The sequence below is a fragment of the Amphibalanus amphitrite genome, unplaced genomic scaffold (genome assembly GCF_019059575.1).
Source record: "Amphibalanus amphitrite isolate SeventyFive unplaced genomic scaffold, NRLGWU_Aamphi_draft 000018F_arrow, whole genome shotgun sequence".
NCBI classification, from domain to species: Eukaryota; Metazoa; Arthropoda; class Thecostraca; order Balanomorpha; family Balanidae; genus Amphibalanus; species Amphibalanus amphitrite.
In genome coordinates, this window is record NW_024881514.1 from 1,268,213 (window position 1) to 1,282,670 (window position 14,458).

General features: G+C 50.1%; 1 protein-coding gene and 1 long non-coding RNA gene across 2 annotated transcripts in view; both read left to right on the top strand.

Moving 5' to 3' along the window:
- The first annotated feature begins 789 nt into the window (after window positions 1-789).
- On the top strand, window positions 790-3,410 carry LOC122388748. The gene is made up of 2 exons (XR_006257863.1): window positions 790-2,216; window positions 2,939-3,410. It is a non-coding gene; the product is annotated as an uncharacterized LOC122388748 (long non-coding RNA).
- A 9,968-nt stretch (window positions 3,411-13,378) lies between these two features.
- Window positions 13,379-14,458, top strand: part of LOC122388756 (spectrin alpha chain-like) — a 55,613-nt gene continuing 54,533 nt past the window's right edge. Inside the window, exon 1 of the mRNA XM_043380136.1 lies at window positions 13,379-13,567. The gene's annotated coding sequence lies outside the window, so the exon portion shown is untranslated. The remainder of the gene's footprint in view (window positions 13,568-14,458) is intronic.

Below are 14,458 nucleotides of genomic sequence, written 5' to 3' on the forward strand. Positions count from 1 at the left end.
TTCCATTCATGGGTTTCTGCAGTGGAAATCTGGCTGCTCTGTTGTGGACCATCACCCCTCCCTCCTTGTTTCCCACCCTCCCCTTCCCTGACGCTGCTGATAACCATCTCCTCAGCTGACTGCGGGCGCTACACCGGTCTGGCGAGGCAGGCGGGGCGGCTGACCTTTCGGCGGTGCGTGCTTCCGTAATATCCTAACCTTACCCCATAGTCTCAAATGACATATGGGCAAGACCGAAGGAAGCTGACCTGTAGGGTGGTCGGGTGGAGTGTCGTGCCGAATTGTATGCCCCAAAATGGTGTTACCATCACCGGTTCATGCTGCACTTGGTATTTCAAGGCCGGCTCGGTCGCGTGCGTTTGTTGTGGTCGTTCCCCCGCGGTGCGGTGCCTGGCGCCGCCCGTGCGCGGCCGCCTAGCGGCGCTCGGTGCCACGCAGGCAGCGGGAGGCACCACGTCGCCGGCCGGCCGGCAGCGCTAACCTCGCGGACACGGGCCGCGGCACACGGCGCGCGGACACGGACACAGACAGGGAGCGACCATGGCGGACGAGGCGGCGGCCGTCGAGGGCGGACAGAGCTTCCTCTGGTGGCTGCTGTCGCCGCTGCTCGGGCTCGGCATCTTCCTTATTCCCATGGCAGTCATCGGTGAGTGACGTGACCCAGAGCTCCAGCTGGGGCGTGAGATCGAGGGGTGCGTAGGGTGACTTCACGACCGGCTGACCCCGGCTCGATCCGGTGGGGATGCTGTCCAATGTCAAGCATCAAGTGTCCATTAGCGGGGTCGATCCGGTGTATAGGCCAGTAAGTGCTTACAAGGAACTCGGTTTCGGTGGTGTAAGTGATTCGTTCGCCTTCTGAGTCGCTCTTTGGAATACTTGCCCTTTGATGGATCCAAGAGGCGACGACGCTGTGTGCCATCCTTTTCATGTGATAAGATAAGGTGCATTTTTTCGTTGATGAAGCCGTCCTCCCGGCGCCTGGCTGAAGCGATCCTGCGATAAACGGTACATATGCTTATCAGTTGGTGGTAGATTGCGCATTCATTGGTCAATGGTTGAATGGCCCAGAACCTATTTACCACTGAAGTAGGTATTTGACGTCCGACTATTCCTGACTTTGATAATATCATTTTCGGCCAATAAGCCGAATATTTCCATCTGCATGAAATTGAAAGACATTAATGTACGAATGTTTGGTAAATGTATCAGTCCGAGGCTTGAAGGGCTGATACATTTACCAGCTTTTCCCTACATGATCGATTGTAGCCTGCAGGAACATTTGGTGTGCATTATCACTTCGCTTTATAGCTCACTCATAGCCATGATATATGTAACTACCATTGGGATCTACTGGTAAGCCACTGGTCTTTAAGGTCGCTTCCCTAACTAACGGACATCAAAGAACCAATATCTAACCACCTGACCTGATAAGGGTCACCTGTAGAGCTGAACATTTTCAAGGGTCACTGATTCAATAAGACGCATGCATTTTAGGTACTCACGGTTTCTCGAAGCTGATCTGCAGAAAATCCCTAGTTTATGGAATGACAGAGCTCACAGGCTTGCCATGTTGGCCTGAGGTCGCTATTTTACAAGACTGTCTACCTGCAGACGCTACTAATCCACCACGGTAACGAGGAAGTACACTGCCTTATCAGCTAATCGGAGGTCTCCGCTCCACCTGTCGGACTTACCAGGGATCTTACCTACCAGAGTTCGCCGGTACTTCTCTGCGACTGGCAACGGCTCCTGGCGTGCGCCAGTGGCACTCACCGAGGTCAGATCTGGTGACTTGACCTGCCTCCTGTTCCCAGTTCGCAACCCTGACCTGAGTCTCATCCTCGCGGAGGACCTCCAGACGGTCGCCTGAGCACTGCTGGTGTCAGGATCCCGCCACGAACATGCTGCTGTATGGCTCTGCTGCAACCAACAAACCAGCACATTGCCACGGCCCTTCCTCCCGAGTCTTATCTCGGCAGCGTCACGGGTCCCACACGCCGGCGCTGACGCGTCTCTGTCCCATTGGAGGCAGCTGACCGAGTCCCACGAGCCTCCACCAGCTGTGTGTCGTGTAAGGACCGGCGGGTCTCCCGGCACGCAGACGCAGCCGCGCTCCGCCCCGCCGGCAGTCATGTCGTTAGCGCTGCTGCAGACCCTGCTGTGGGCGTGGCCCGTAGTGAAGGTCGTCTGCTGCCTCATACCTGTGTCCGTTCTGGGTGAGTGGTGAACTGGTGAGCGGATAGATAGGCTGGATAGGGTGATGCCGCTTCTGTTCACTTTAAAGGGCACCGTTCCAGACTGTTTGCCACGTTTGCCACATGGTCCGGCGATTTTTATCCGCTCGGTTGTGGCTTTTGCAGGCTTCTTGTGATAGGGCTGGTCTGGACTTTCCGCTCCTGTGGCCGGTGTAGGCTGACAGTGCTTGTATCAACGCAAGTGTCATACCGAACGGCATTGCCCGCCGGTTGTGTTACTATGCAGATAGTTATAACATGGTACAGCCACGATACCCTTTCACCATTGACCATAACACCTGTTATGCAGGCGCCGTTCGCTGTTACGATGACGAGGCTCTCTTGTTTTTGGTTAGAGAACGCTCGTTGGTGTGGTAATGTCAGAACTCAGATGCTATGCTGTTTGCTTGCTTGGTGCGAAAAGCTTACAGTATTTCTGGTATCGCAGTTTCTGGTATCGCTAGTTTCATGACCAGCTTGCGCTGGCGCTAGTCCCTAGTTCTGGTATTTGCCGGGCGTTGCAAATGAATATGCTCATAATCATCATGAGGATTTTCCTCACAAAGCTAAACTCTCTTAAATATCGCTAGTTTCTTTGCACTGCTTTACGCTGCAGCCTCTCTTGCATGTGAAGTGTAATTTCAACACCACCAAGTTCTCGTCTGCCCATGTCAGCGCACCTGACGCACGTTTTCTGTTGACAGGCTTCTTTATGTACAAGCTGGTCAACAGTTTGAACGAGAAGGAGCGGAAGCGAGAAGAGAAGAAGCGGTTGAAGGAGCAGAAGAAGAAGAAGTAACGGCCCGGTGTCGGCTGAGGATGGGCTGATGGGTCGGCCCGCCGGAGGTCGCCGCGGTGACGGTGGCGCCTCCGGACCGCGGCGCGGAGCGGGCTGGACGGTGGCGCCGCCGCGGTCCGTCGGGGCGCCCCGGGTGACGCACATTCGCCGGCTGGAACTGGGGCAGGACGGGACCGGAGCGGGACGGGCGACCGTCCGCGCCCGGTGGCCGCCCAGAGCAAACATTCCGTGCTACTGCAGCGGGGCGGTCCCGAGCACCTCCCAATGGTCTCCAATGTGTGCTCGGCGCGTGTGTGTTGGTGGGTTAAGTTTTTGTTGATGATTCCCTCGTGTATCAATGGCTATTTTGTATTAGGAAATAAATGACTTATACTGCCTGTCGTTTGCATGGCGGCTAGTTGATGTGGATTTATGACGAAGGACTTTGAATCAGGGGAGTGAATCCAGAATATTATGAGAGCAGGTGTTTGAGCACACGTACGCGGGGAAAGGAATCACAGGCGGGGCATTGCGGAACTCGCCAGCCAAGCCCGTTCTGTGCGATATTGCACTGAGTGATCAATCAGCGGTGCTCCCCGTTCAGTCGTTTCCGTCCTCGGGACAGTAAAATCCTCCACGCCGCAACCTCTGTTCCGGGCTGGACAGGCAACTTATTCCCATGCGGGCGACTCCCATTGGAGCGCGCCGCTGCTTCTAAGGGAGCACACCCGTAGCCGAGTGCAGTGAATGCTTGGGGGGGGGGGGGGGGGCTGATCGGCCTGTCCATTTGGACGGGCTCGGCCCCGGCGACCAGTAGCGGCGGAAGAGGTACTGCCGACTTTTGGTTCCATTCTTTCCATGCAACGCCCATAGGGCTAATGTCTAATCGCCCATAGGCAAGGGCTAATGCCTAATGTTAAAATGCCAAAATCAAAGGGGGGGGGCACGGTGCCCCGGTGCCCTCCCCGTTCCGCCGCCTATGCCGGCGACTCACTAGGGTGAGTCGCCCAGACCAATGCCCCCCCCCCCCCTAATCCCCATAATTCTTCCGAGTCTGCAATGGCTTCAATGGAGGGAAAAGGTCCTTAACAAAATAAACAAAAGAAAGGGTGATGAACTTCGGGATGGATTGATTTGGCCCCCCTTGGAGACGTTCCTTTGTCCGCCCTTGTTCAACCCGTTCAACCTTTAGTTGGCTACCAGTTCATCCTATTTTTACCCGGACGCCATTTAATTGCGTCCCAGAAAAGCTATTTCTGGCACCTAAAAGCTGACTCGCCCCAAAATTGGTCCTCAGCACCTATTTGGTGGATACCAGCACTAATTATGGAAAATGACTTTAATTAGCTGTTTCTGGCACCTATTCATCGGTACGCCTTACTCTTTTTTTCTGAATCTGGCACCTAAATGCTGAGCGTAGCACCAATCTAGTAGAAAAATGAACTACTGGCTGGTAGAATCATGTTGTTCTGGTATAATGACCCCTGGAGTCTAGCCTAAAGGTTGCCAGTGCAGCTACACTCTAAGACAGCCCCGTAGTGATCTCAGCATTGTATATGACGTTTAAGTAAGCAAATAATATTGATTTGTTTGAAAAAAAACAATGTCATTTAAATATTTTAAATTATTTATTTGCAATGCTTAAAAGGAAACATTTTTGTGAGTAATTGTCTCGATTTTGACCATTACAACGGGTATTGTATTTTTTGACGTCATCAAATAGCTCCAAAAAAGAAATGTAATGTTTTCATTCCGTTCAAGGCCGCTGAAGAAACGCGGGATCTTGCGTGGGACATTGTCCGTTGTTTGCCGTGCAGAGTTGTGCCGTGGTTGTCCCTTTTTCATCCGTTTCTTACTTAAGTGTGCATGAAGCTTTGATTTTGTTTTTGGTTATTGTGTGGCCGGTCAGTCAAACGCCCCTGTAGAAACCGGATGCTGCGTTTGATCGAGATGGAGTCAGACGATGATTGCAGAAAGCTAATAATATTGAAAAGAGGGCCGGTTGCGTGGCATGTCTGTTCAGAGTTGACATTTTGCTTTACTCCAGTTTATGACCTGAGAGCCTGGCTGGAAGTGACGGATCCAAACTTTTCACGTTAAAATGGCTGAGGGTGCAATAATCTCTACATAGCGGGCTGGTATAGGAGCGTCTTGCTATGCTGCACCATAGCTGGCTAGTGATTCTCTTTTGGCTAGAAATGACATTAGTCATTATCTCCACTGGCGAAAATGGCACTTGACATCACCGAATGCAACGTTCATGTTTGTCAGGATACATAAAATCAGGAAGATTACGCGAATTAGGTAGGCAAACGTGGAATAAAATAGGTGCTGGATGTTTTGGTTTTGGTGCTGAATCAGCAAACAGCAAATACGGAGTTCAACTAGACGATCTGGCATCTTTAGGCTGTGTGGAAGCAATTAGGTGCCAGATTCAGATATTAGGGTCGAATAAGCATTTTGGGGCTGATCAGCAATTAGGTGCCAGAAACAGCTTTTTAGGGACCAGAAACAAATATTCCCCTTTTTACCCTTAGTTAGCTACCAGTTCATATCCAATTTTTCTTGAAAACTTCCTATTTTTTCGGGTTTGTTGGCACTAAATTTATCCTCATTCAGTTTCAAAAACTTATTTTTTTATCAAAAACATCATGTATGGAATTTCTACCTCATCAAAATGTATTTTCAGCCGGATTCTTCTAGTATATCCTTCATTCCCTTTTGGTAGTATTCTAAAACAACTAAATTGTTTTAGATTGTTTTCATCTGGCATCAAATCAGCCGAGCCCCGAGCGACCGGGGGATGTCGTCCCGGTTCTCCCCATGTATTATTCGCCAATCAGCTTAACACTACCAGTGACGTCACTGGTGGATCACCAATCGGGGCCGGCCGGCCGGGCCCGTAGGAGGCCAAACGCAGACGTTTTCAGAAAAGCGTAAGCCGTATAGATACAGTCGTGGATGGAGTTTTGCTGCGATTCGGCTCTCCAAGAGTGCGTCAGCGGACCAGGACCAGGATAAAGGTCATAGTGAACCGGCATCTGATAAAATCCGCTCACGGCTTAGCAGCCGACTTCGACCCTTCGCCCTCGTAAAATACAAAAGCTTGCCGGTTATCAATCCACCTGCATCTCCTCATCTGCTTACTGCCTATATCGACCAGTTACTGCAGCCGTTTTGGAGCGGCTCACGGCCGATAACACGCCGGGCGTGCGCTAGCCGCCGGTGCTAAGCGCTAACCATTGAGTGCGCGTGGCCGACTGCCGCCCCGATGGCGCTGGCCCCCGCACCGACACCGGCGCGGCGCCGCTGACCCATGGGGGGGGGGGGGATTGCTAGAGCCGGAATCGGGATAGAAGCCGGTATGGGATTGGGATGGAAACTTAGCGAGACTAAGGGATTGTGTTGTGCCTTCGGTAGGCCCCCAAAAATCACCGGTGTAGTGCCCTCAGGGCCGCCGGTTATGAAGCCTTTGGAGGTACTGGTGTGGGCCCTCAGAGGCATTGGTGCGGGCCCCCGGAGGTGCCGCTGTGGGCCCTCTGAGGTGCTAGTGTGTGGCCCTCAGAGGCGGTGAGGGTCCTCACAGTTGCCATTGTGGGCCCTCAGAGACACTGCAGTGTGGTGTCATCACAGTCGGGTAGACCCTTAGAACTGCTGGCTCTAACCCTTTATAAGCCGACAGGGGCTCTCAGAGACCGACAAATGGCCCTTGAGAGGTCTGCGGTGTCTTCAGGAGCACTGTTGAGTCCTCAGAGACCAGCAAGGTACTCTCAGACGCCGGTGGGGGCCCTCAGAGTCGTCGGTGCGGGGCCCTCAAAAGTCACCGGTGAGTGGCCGTCCGATACGAAGGTCCCGTCTTAGGCCGTCAGAGGCTCCGGTTCCCGACTATTAACTGCCAGATCAAGGTGCGCACGAGAGAAGGAGGACCGACCAGGAAGATCAACTCCATCAACGACCTTCAAGACATCGTCGGAGACGACCCAGACATACAGAGCGCTATGCAGCAGACCGGGGTTATCGCCGCGCCTACTCCGAGGGAGAAGCGCGTCCCCGCCGCGGCTGGGCCTGGCGCCGCCACTGCGCGCCGGCCGGCGGAGGGTATCGCGGCAGTGACCGTGTCAGTCCTCCCCGAGCCGGTGAGCGGGGCCCCTGCCGCTCGCCCGCCCGTGACCGTAGCTGCCCCTCCGGACGTGCCAGGGGCCGGGGCTGAAGCCGAAGCCGCCGAGACCGGACCGGAGCCGGAAGTGTCGACCAGGACGGCAACAGAAGCTGAGGCCGAGACTGCAGCTGGCGAGGCCGAGTCGACCGAGGAGACGACGGCCGAGTCGCCGGAGCCGGGGGCGAGAGCTGCCACTCTGTCGCCGGGAGTGGGAGTGCCTGCTGAGGTGTCCGGTGCGGGACCGTCACCTGCTCCGCCGGGCACAGGGACCGCTCCGTCTTCCCCGGTGACCGGTGATGGTGAGACTGCTGCCGCCGAAGGTCAAGGTAAGCGCAAGAAACGTGGAACTAACCTTAAAAAGCTCGGTAAAAAGTAGATCATGCGAACACAGACTGTCCAACTGGGAAAGTTTAGAAGTGTGTTTATGTTGTTTATGTGTTACATCTTCTGTGATGTCAGCTGAAATGTCGGTGAAGTGCCTGATATGAGGTGGAACCCCTCACACCCCGCCGCGCTGGTGCCACGGGCGCCGTCCTGCCGGCCGGGTGCCGGGGTGGGGCCGGGCGGGGGGGGGGAGGGGGGAGGGGTGATAGACTGTATGAACCGATCTGACACTATTCAACGAGAGCCTGTGTAGTGAAACTGTTATAATGTCACTGCAGTCGGTAATTTAGTGTGTAAGTAGCATGGTACGACTAGGTATTTCGTTAACCAGAGCTGTTTACGAGCAGCAGTACCTATTATTCGCCGATGTTTACCGAGGGTTCACGAGGGTATTCGGACCTTTCTTCTCTTTCACTGATTCATTTTTTTTTTCTCACGTGCCAGTCACAAGCAGTAGTGCTGTCTTTCTGCATCTGTCTGAGTCTCCAACCGTTGAGAAGGAGTTATTGTTTTGAGCACAAGTCTTATTTCGCATCCCATAGCACCTAATTTAATGTGCGAGATATATTAGTAGCGTTCATTCGTTTTTAGATTTGGTTAGTTTAAATGGGTTTAAACCTATTTACCGCATTATAATTTAGTAACAGCCTGTCTATTCTGCATAAGTGTTCCATTCGCTCTCTTTTATTTACTGTCTTATGTTAGCGAGCCCGCGATGATCCGCCCGCCGCCGCGACCCGGGCGCTCTGCCCACCCTACTTACGACCTCCTTCTCCGTGCCGTGCTGCCGACCGACCGCGGATCATCCTTTTCTTCAGTCCTTTTATTTGTTCTCATCCCCCCTAACCCGACTTGAGTGTTGTTGTTCGTCTCAGCTCTTCGCCGCCTCTGTCCCATCCTTAAATCTTTCTTTTTGCGCCAAACACTTCCCCGGGCTGCGGCGGTCGCCCTGCCCTCTACTGCGCGGTCGGGTCGCCTCCCCTCCCTCCCCCTCTCCTCAGCCCCTCCTCCCCTCCCCCTCTCCTCCTCCTCTCGACCTCTCCTCCCCCTCTCCTCTCGCTATCACCTGCCACCCCCTGCGGCACGCTCAGGTCGCCTTTCCTCTCTCCCTCTCCTCTCTCACTCTCCTCAGAACCCCTACCGTCCTTACCAAAACATCCCAGTTATTATTCTATCGTATCTTCAGTCACTCCTCATTGAAAATGGCCAATTATTTTCCAGATATGCGTATTCTTTTAATCATTGGTGGAATCGAATTAAATCCCGGACCAACTATAAATAATCAGCTTGATAATCACATTACGATATCACACGTAAACATCAATAGCATCACGGCCACCGGAAAGCTTCAAGAACTAGTAAATTTTGTCAACCTTAATCAGATTTCAATCCTCTCACTCACAGAAACCAAACTGGACGATACAGTTAACCCGAATTTATACACCATTGACAACTTTCACGCACCCATTACTAGACATCGAGACAGACATGGAGGAGGCGTGGCAGTATATATTCACAGTTCACTCATGTTTTCTAGAATTTCCTCACTCGAGCTGCCAGGTGAAGAATGGATTTGGATAAAAATCAAAATTAAAGATGTTACATTTCTTCTTTGCTCAGTATACCTCCCCCCTAATCTTCCAGCACAGCGACAACAAGAATTCATCGACAGACTTACTGACAGTGTGACTCGCGCCCAATTCTACTCTCAAAATGTGTTGTTAACTGGTGACCTAAACGTCGGTAATGTATTCCTCCCTCCAGCCATCTATCACCACAGCGGACTGACATCTTTTGACCGTAAATTGAAAGACACCACTGACACATTAAGTCTTACACAGTTAATCACCGAACCCACTCGCATCGAGAACGACACGCATAATTTACGCGACCTTTTCTTTACATCTAATACTAACCTAATCATTAACAGCGGACCCTTCTCTTCCTTCTCAACACTTGATCACTTCCCTGTATTCGCAACACTATCGATCCAAAGAGAAAAGAATGACAACTTTACTTATTCTGAGTACTGGGATTATCAAAATACAGACGCTGACAAACTAACACACATTCTTTTACGAACAGACTGGACTTCGATTCTTAACAAAGACATTGACCAAGCAGCAAGAGACTTTACTAATTGTATAATGGACGCAGCCAGACAGTGTATCCCGACTAAACAAATAAAACCAAGACAAAACAAACCTTGGGTGACATCGGAACTTTTGAAGGAAATTAGGAAACGGGAACGTCTATTTAACACTGCGCGGAAACGCAAATTAGACAAACAAGCATGGGCGCGATGGAGAACCCAGCGCAACTTAGTGACAAACTTAAATAGGCAACTGTACGACGAGCACGTAAAAAATAAGGTGTCACTTTTAATACAGAACAAACACGACCCTTACAAATATCATAAAATATTAAAAGACCTAACAGGACACAAACAAAATCACACGATACCAACTCTTATACAACCTGACGGCAGGACAGCGACAAGCGACACTGACAAAGCGACAATGCTTAACAACCATTTCGTTTCACAAACACAACTAGACATCACTAACACGCATATTGCACAGCTCCAGACATATCTGACAAGAAACAACGAACCAGTGCCCACTCTGACCGACATACAAATCACTCCAGGCGAAGTACTTAACACACTAAATAACATGGACGTAAATAAAGCCTGTGGTTCAGACCGACTACCAACAAAAATTCTGAAGATGACAGCACTGCTTATTCATGAACCACTGACACGCCTATTTAACAAATCACTCACAACTGGTAAATACCCTGAATCTTGGAAAATAGCTAAAGTTCGACCAATATTCAAGCGGAAAGGAATTCCTTCTGAAATAAATAATTATCGGCCAATAAGTTTACTTCCTTGTATTTCAAAAGTTTTTGAAAAAATCATTTTCTCACATATATACCAACATATCACTGACTTTTCACTTCTTTCGGACAGACAAAGCGGATACCGACCGGGACACAATACACAACTGCAACTTACTTACATAACTGACTCACTGTACGGCTCTCTCGACAAAGGACAGGACTTCACCACAGTTTATTTAGACATTTCCCGTTACTTCGAAAAAATATGGCACAAGGGACTACTAACAAAGTGTGAAAAAGAATTTGGAATCACAGATAACTTACTAAAGTGGCTTGGATCTTACCTAACTGACCGGCGACAAACTGTTGACATTAATAACACGACTTCAGAAACACTCACGCTCGACGCTGGGGTTCCGCAAGGATCAGTTTTGGGCCCACTCCTGGCAATTTTATATCTTAATGGACTCTGTGACATAACACAAAACAAAATGCTTTATTATGCCGATGACTGTTCTTTATACTCTTCTTACTCTCCAACTGACAACTTCCATGACATCCAGACGACGCTGCAAGAAGACTTAGACAAAATATACAACTACGGACAAACATGGGCTATAACATTTAACGCAACCAAAACCACACAACAAACATTTTCACACCGACAACAGACAAACATAACAACCCTGACTTTCGGTGGTAACCCCATTCCAATAGTAAACGACCACAAACACCTCGGCCTCACACTGTCCACTGATCTACGTTTTCACACACACATTAATGACGTCCTTCTAAAATTCAACCGATCCATGGGACCATTATATCCAATAGCGAAACACATACCCAAAAACATGCTTCTTTCACTCTATTCTACTTACGTTCAACCTTTCCTCGACTACTGTGACACCATTTATGACGGACACATCACAATGACAGACTGCATGAGACTAGAAAAGGCACAGAACAGAGCAGCACGACTGATTACAGGAACAGGACTTAGGACATCAACTGAAGGACTTCGACGCGAATTAGGATGGACTTCACTGACTGACCGACGGAAAATGCACAAAATTCAGTTCTATCACAAACTAGTGTTTAACCCTAAAGTTCCAACATTTATCAAATCTATTATTCCAAACACAAGACAGCAAAATACCACAAGAACACTACGCAACACTTTAACACAAACTATACCGATGGCCAGAACAACCTCCTACTACAAATCTTTTATTCCCTGCTCTACACGTATTTGGAACAACATACCGGAACATCTACGCCTAAATGCTAACCACAAAACCTTCAAAAAACATTTATCAGAACTTATTTTACCACCTCGGCCACCCTTTTTCTTCTTTCAAGGTACAAGGATTGGTAATTTACTTCATACTAAACTACGACTTAACACTTCAAAACTCAACGCTCATCTTTTTTCCATACAACAAACTGATTCACCTTCCTGTTCTTGCGGTTATCATTTAGAAAACACAAAACATTTTTTGCTTTTTTGTCCGTCCTATCTTCATCAACGAGACATCCTTTACAATTCCTTATCTAATATCCTCAACTTTGATTTCTGCACGATCCCCTCCTCTGAGCAACTTGACATACTAATCCATGGCAAGGATCTGAGCCGTGCAGTGGGCGGTGCGGTCGCCGCCGCAGTCCAATCCTTTATTATCCATACCCATCGGTTATAACCGAACATACCTACGGCTACATCCTAGTCCCATCCTGGTCCCACTGATTGCAGCAGTCGGTCTGGCAAGTGCGGTCCGGAACACCTTTCCTACAGCGCATCGCCGGGGTCGCGGAGCGGTAACCGAGCTCGGGCGGTCGTCAACAATTATTTTGTGATGATTATTTGTGTCATTTTTGTGTTATTCATTTTATTATGTTTGTGCAAGCGGCGCCATTGATTCAAGTGCATCTGCACTTTTGCGCCAATTGTTCGAATCATTTGTAAAATTACAATGTCTTTCAGTGAATAAATGTACTCTCTCTCTCTCTCTCTCTCTCTCTCCGGCATTGAGCCCTCAGAGCCGCCGATATATGGCCTTAAGAAGCACTGGTTTGGGCCTTCGGAACTTCATTCAGGGGTGTCGGTTGAACTCAGAGACCGGCAGTGTGGGGCCCTCAGCTGGGCACCGCTTTGGGGCTTTCACAGCCGCCGGTGAGGGCCCTCGCAGGCGCCGTTGTGGGGGCCTTCAACCATTGGTTTACGGGGTCATCACAGGCGTGTGTGGAACCCTGAGAGCTGCTGGTCCCTGATAGGCCGGTAAGGGCCCTCAGAGACCGGCAAGTAGCCCTCAGAGATCGCCAATGGGCCCTGAGAGGCCGGCAAGGGGCCCTCAAATGCCGACAAGGAACAATAAAAAGCCGGCGTGTGGCTCTTATGGAGAGAAGTGCGGCTATTGTGTGGCTATTCGGAGCACATGAGGTGTTCTTTTGAGCCCTGTGGGACCCTTCTGAGTCGAAAATGCCAGCGTGGACCCTCAGCCGCCAATTGGCGTCGCAGGGCCCCTCGGGCCCGAGAGGCCCCCTGATCCGACGGGGGCACGTGCCCCCTGCCCCCCCCCCCCCTCCGGGTGCAGATAGAGAATGCAATCGGCGGTGCGGGACACACCAATTGCAATCGTTCCTTCTGCCGTCGCGAGGTCGCCCATCCGACCCATAGGTATATCCCAAGATTGTCAACCCTGGGGCTCGGGTCGGCAATGTATCGGCAAGGAAATCAGCTTTAGGTGGGTAAAAAAGTTATCAAGAGTCATTAGTTGTCGTTACGTTCAGTAATAGCAGCGATAAAGTGCCAAATGTAGGCCGACGTACGGCTTGGAGCCGGGCGCCGCGCGGTATCCACCAGTGACGTCACGCTAATGCTTAGCGACCGGTCCATTGGAAATTGCGGGATGATTCTACCTCTCTTATACGGCCTTGCGAGCGACGAAGACGGGCGTGTCCGTGGAGTTTGTGGTGGTTGTTGACATTTTTAGAAGATAAGGGGTGTCGCGATAATTTTCACAATATTAGAGCACGCTGAAAAATTAAAACTTTTTGTTGCACAATCAACTGAAGTTTGTTGTTTCATCAGTGGTCAACCAATTGGTGTTTTGAGTGCACCACTTTCCATCCGCCAGATAAACCGGTTTCCTTACTATACTACGATATAAAGTAAGTATCGCTCTTTTCATTCTCACTGTATAGACATATATTAGTTAATCTTTGATGCGCACTTAGTTTTTCAATGCTTATTTTGTCTGGATGCCCAGGAAAAGGTTGTGACTGAACCTGAACATGAATGCTCCGCAATTACAGTTATGCGCATAGGTGTAGCAACGTATCTCTTTGGTGAAGGATACCTTTCACCAAAGTTTCAGATTGGTGAAGGATCCTTCACCAATCTTGGACAATGCAAGGGAGGGTCTTCACCTACCTATGCTTAGAACTACTGGATTCAACGGTTGATCAAATGTCTGTTTTTTAACCCGCACCCGGCTGGGGGTCCTGGATTTCCACGCCCTGCTGGGGGGGGGGTGTTTGAACACCCCCTTCTAACTCGGCTCCTGGGCCACGTAGCAATACGCGGAAGGCGGCGTTCGAAAGAGCGCCAAAAATAATGACGAAATCACTTAGGTCACCTTTTTGGTCAGGTCAAAGGTCAGGTCACCAGAGGTCATTGAAGGCAAAATTTCGCCGATTTCCAGGTCGAATGTCGACAATATCCAAGAAGCCAACGCATAGCTCGGGAACCAATAGAGCTACAGCGCCACGGAAAAGCGCATTCGATAGCCCTATCAACGCCCTTTCTGAGTAATTCGCTCAGATTTGACCTAACGTCAACGGTTTTGCCTGCAGGGGGCAAAAACTGCCAAAATAGACGATTTTTCGGGAACAGTTTTTCTGCAATAACTTTTGACTCAAGCCTTGCACGAGCTTTCTTTTACCGACATCGTGTTCCTCTTGTCAAGACGCATCGAATGAACTATAATTTGATATTGAAAGTTCAACTTAAAAATTTGACCTCTGGTCAAGGTCATGATTTGACCGGACATTGTCATGTTG